Source organism: Hylobates moloch, unplaced genomic scaffold (assembly GCF_009828535.3).
Source record: "Hylobates moloch isolate HMO894 unplaced genomic scaffold, HMol_V3 SCAFFOLD_7, whole genome shotgun sequence".
In the NCBI taxonomy this organism is placed as follows: domain Eukaryota; kingdom Metazoa; phylum Chordata; class Mammalia; order Primates; family Hylobatidae; genus Hylobates; species Hylobates moloch.
In genome coordinates, this window is record NW_026652282.1 from 55,913,565 (window position 1) to 55,918,968 (window position 5,404).

Consider the following 5,404-nt stretch of genomic DNA (forward strand, 5'->3'; position numbering starts at 1 on the left):
TTTTTTTTTTTTTTTGAGATGGAGTTTTGCGTTTGTTTCCTGGGCTGAGTGCAGTGGCACAATCTTGGCTCACTGCAATCTCTGCCACCCGGGTTCGAGAGATTCTCTTGTCTCAGCTTCCTGAGTAGCTGGGATTACAGGCACACACCACCAGGCCTGGCTAACTTTTTGTATTTTTAGTAGAGACGGGCTTTCACCATGTTGGCCAGGCTGGTCTCAAACTCCTGACCTCAGGTGATCTGCCTGCCTTGGCCTCCCAAAGTGCAGGGATTACAGGTGTGAGCCACCGTGCCCGGCCTAAGTCAGCATCATTAATAAAGAAACAAATCAGGCTGGACATGGTGACTCACACCTGTAATTCCAACACTTCGAGAGGCTGAGGTGGGAGGATCATTGAGACCAGAAATTTGAGACCAGTCTGGGCAACATGGCAAGACGCTGTCTCTAAAAATATATAACAAATTAGCCTGGAGTGGTGGTGCATGTCTGTAGTCCCAGCTACTGGGACAGCTGAGGTAGGGGGATCATTTAGCCCAGGAATCAGATGTTGCAGTGGGCCATGATTGTGCTACTGCACTCCAGCCTGGGTAACAGAGCAAGATCCTGTCTCATAATAATAACAATAATATAGAACAAATAAAAATCATGTGACAGCTCATAGGCTCCAATAAGAATGCAACATCATTTCTGATAAACTTGCCAAAGATGCATACTTTTCACCTAATCATGAAGAAAATTAGAAGATCCAAATTGTGGATTGATGCTGTAATCTTTAAAAGTGTTAAGATCATGAAAGCCAAGGCAAGACTGAGAAACTGTTCCACTCTGAAAGCAGCTAAAAAGACAAATAATACAGCACATAATCCTGACCTGAATCACTTTGCTCTGATAAACAGTATTGGAAAACTGAAGAAACTTACATCAGGTCTGGGGATTAGATAGTAGTAATGTATCAATGACAATTTCCTGATTTTAATGGCTGTACAGCGGTTGTGTATGAGAATGTCTTTGTTTTTATGAAATACACACTAAAATATTCAGGGCTGATAGCATATCTTGTTGGCAACTTAATCTCAAATAGATCAGGAAAAAACAGCTTTATACTGCACTTTCAACATTTATGTAAGCAACAGGTGAATATGGTGATGTGTGCCACGTAGTTGCAGCTACTCGGAAAGCTGAGGTGGGAGGATACCTTGAGCCTAGGAGTTTGAGTCCAATCGGCAATATTATGGCAAGACTTCATCTTAAAAAAAAAAAGGAGAACCCCCCTCCACATTTATATAAGCTTAAGATTGATACAAAATATAGATAAAAAAGAAAAGAGACTGGGTATGGTGGCTCACACCTGTAATCTCAGCACTTTGAGATGCCAAGGTGGGAGCATCACTTAAGACCAGGAGTATGAGACCAGCCTGGGCAACACAGTGAGATCCTATCTCTAAAAACAATTTTTTTTTAAATAGCTGGGCATGGTGATGCACACCTGTAGCCCCAGCTCCTCGGGAGGCTAGGGTGGGAGGATGGCTTGAGCCCAGGAGGTTGAGGCTGCAGTAAACTGTAATCACACCACTACACTCCAGCCTGGGTGACAGAGCAAGACAGTTTCAAAAAAAAAAAAAAAAAGTCTAAGCACTGTCTTGCCTGTAATCCTAGCACTTTGGGAGGCTGAGGTGGGCAGATCACTAGAGGTCAGGAGTTCGAGACCAGCCTGGCCAACATGGTGAAACCCCGTCTCTACTAAAAATACAAAATTAGCCGGGCATGGTGGCACGTGCCTGTATCCCGAGCTACTCAGGAGGCTGAGGCAAGAGAATTGCTTGAACTGGGGAGGTGGAGGTTGCAGTGAGCCAAGATCGACCACTGTACTCCAGCCTGGGCAAAAAGCAACACACCGTCTCAAAAAAAAAAAAAAAAAAAAAGGAAAAGAAGTAAATTCCGTGAACAGGTTAAGATATTAAGAAACTGATTAAAAACAGTGAACTGATATTAAGAAATTAAGGAAAGAATCAGTAATCTGGTAGGATGTAGAAGAAGCTATCCAGAAAGCATCAGAGAATGTTCAAAGACAGAAGGGAGGGTAATAGACATAGACAAATCAATGAGAAGGTCTAGTCTATGCTAAATTTGAGAGCAAATGAAAAAAATCGAGGGAGATTTGGAGAGAGAATAAAGAGATAATAGTTGAGGTCTCCCCAGAGCTGATGAATATATCAATCAACAGATTCAAGAGACCCAACAAATCCAAAACCAGAAAAACGTAAATTCTTGACAAGAGTCATAGTTAGAATGCAGAACATCATCAAAAGTTACCATTACAAGCCTGGGATCACACCTGTAATGCCAGCACTTTGGGAAGCTGAGGTGGGAGGATCACTTGAGGCCGAGAGTTCAAGACCACCCTGGTCAAACAGAGCAAGACTCCATCTGCCCCCATCCCTGCCAAAAAAAAAAAAAAAAAAAAAGGATGGGCTTGGTGATGCATGTCTGTAGTCTTAGCAACTGGGGAGGCTGAGGCAGGAGGATTGTTAGAGTCCAGTAGTTAGAGGTTACAGTGAGCTATGATTGTAGCACTGCAGTTCAGCCTGGGTGACATAGTGAGACCCTGTCTCTAAAACAAGCAAGCAAAGAAACAAACAAAAATGAATGAAAAGATAATCCACAGGCTGTATATGCAAATTGCAATAGTGTATATGCAAAGCAACTATCTTACCAAAGGCTGGTACCTAGAATATATAAGGAAGTGCTCAACTCAATAATGAAAGGACAAACAACATAAATAAAAATGTACAAAATACTTAAACAGTCACCTAACAAAATGCAGGTATATGAATGGTAGATACATGAATGTCCACATTAAAAGGTACATAATGTCATTAATCATCAAAAAGTGCAAATTAAAACTTCAAGAAAATACCACTACATACCCATAAGAGTGGGTAAAATGAAAAAGTATGGCAAAAGCAACACTATTAGAATAATTTGTAATAAATTAATTTAGCAAGGTCCTAAAATGTAAGGTTTTATTTTTTGTTTTTTGCTTGTTTGTTTGTTTTGTTTTGTTTTTTGACACAGAGTCTTGCTCTATTACCAAGGCTGGAGTGCAGTGGCATGATCTGGGCTCACTGCAACCTCTGCCTCCTAGGTTCAAGCGATTCTTGTACCTCAGTCTCCCAACTATCTGGGACTACAGATGCGCATCACCATGCTTGGCTAATTTGTGTACTTTTGCTAGAGACGGGGTTTCATGATGTTGGCCAGGCTGGTCTCAAACTCCTGACCTCAAGTGATCCGCCTGCCTAGGCTTCCCAAAATGCTGGGATTACAGGTGTGAGCCACTGAGCCCAGCCTAGAATAGAAGGTTAATATATAAAAAACTGTTTTATATTCTAGCAAATGGAAAGTGGTAAATGTTTAACAAATTCCAAATACAGTAAATATGAAATGATAAAAAATAAATATAACAAAAGTCATCTAAAATCTCTATAGTAGAAACTTAAAAATATTAGTAAGATAAATTAAAGATCTAAACAATCAGAAAGCTACCCTATGTTCATGAATTGAAAGACAATATTGTTGCCCGGGCGTAGTGGCTCACGCCTGTAATCCCAGCACTTTGGGAGGCTGAGGCAGGCAGATCACTTGAGGTCAGGAGTTGGAGATTAGCCTGGCCAACATGGCGAAAACCCATCTCTATTAAAAATACAGAAAAATTAGCCTGATGTGGTGGCATGTGCCTGTAGTTCCAGCTACTCGGGAGGCTGAGGCAGAAGGATCACTTGAACTCAGGAGGTGGAGGTTGCAGTGAGCTGAGATGGCACCACTGCACTCCAACCTGGGCAACAGAGTGAGATTTTGTCCCCCAAAAATAAAATAAATAAAATAAATAAATAAATGAAGGGAGAAACAAATAATTCAACAACAATAGTTGGATAGGCCAGGCACAATTACTCACACCTGTAATCCCAACGTTGTGAGAGGCCAAGGCAGGAGGATCACTTGAGCCCAAGAGTTCAAGACCAGCCTGGGCAACATAGTGAGATCCTGCCTCTATAAAACTAAAAAATTCAGCGGTGTGGTGGCACCTGCCTGTAGTCCCAGCTACTTGGAAGGCTGAGGTGGGAGGATAGCTTGAGCCTGGGAGATCAAGGCTGCAGTGAGCCATGATCATGCCACTGCACTTGAGTCTGGACAGCAGAGTGAGACTCTATCTCCAAAAAAAAAAAAAGAATTGTTGGATACTTCAACACACTACTTTAAATAATGAATAGAAAAACTAAGCACAAGATCAACAAGGAAATAGAAGATTTGAACCACATTATAAACTAATTATATTTAATAGACAGCTACAGAACCCACCAATCATGCTTCTTAACTGCATGTGGAACATTCTCTAGGATAAACCATATGCAATAAGCCTCACTTTAATATAAAGGTTTGAAATAATATAAAGTATATTTTCTAAATATGGAATGAAATTAGAACTGAATAACAGAAGAAACTTTGGGAAATTCAGAAATACATGGAAAGTAAACAACATACTCTTAAATAAACAATGCTTCAAAGAAAAATTCACAAGAGAAACAAGAAAATACTTGGACATGAAGAAAAGGTAGATATAACACCAAAATTTATCAGATGCAGCTAAAGAAGTACTGAGAGGGAAATTTATAGCTATAAATGCCTTCATTACAAAAGAAAGCTCTCAAATCAATAACCTAAACTTCAACCTTAAGACACTGGAAAAAGAAGAGCAAACTAAACCTTAAGGAAGCAGATAGAAGGAAAAATAGAGATTAGAGTGGAAATTAATTAAATATAATATATAGAAATACATAGAACAATAAAGATAAACAATAACAGCAAAAGTTGGTTCTTTAAAAATTAACAAAATTCACAAACCTTTAGTTAGATTGATCACAAAAAAGAAGGAAGAGTCAAATTCCTAAAATCAGAAATGAAAGAAGACACATTATTTCCAACCTGATAGAAATAAAATGGACTTGGCTAGGTGTGGTGACTCACGCCTGTAATCCCAGCACTTTGGGAGGCCAAGGCAGGCGGATCACCTGAGGTCAGGAGTTCGAGACCAGACTGACCAACATGGTGAAATCCCATCTCTACTAAAAATACAAAAATTAGATAGGTGTGGTGGCAGGCACTTGTAATCCCAGCTATTCAGGAGGCTGAGGCAGCATAATTGCTTGAACCTGGGAGGCGCAGGTTGCAGTGAGCCGAGATCCTGCCATTGCACTCCAGCCTGGGTGACAACAGCGAAACTGTGGCTCAGAAATAAATAAATAGTAAATAAATAAATAAATAAATAAATAAATAAATAAATAAATAAAATGCATTAGAAGGGGATACTATAGACACTTCTATGCCAACAAATCAGATAAACTCA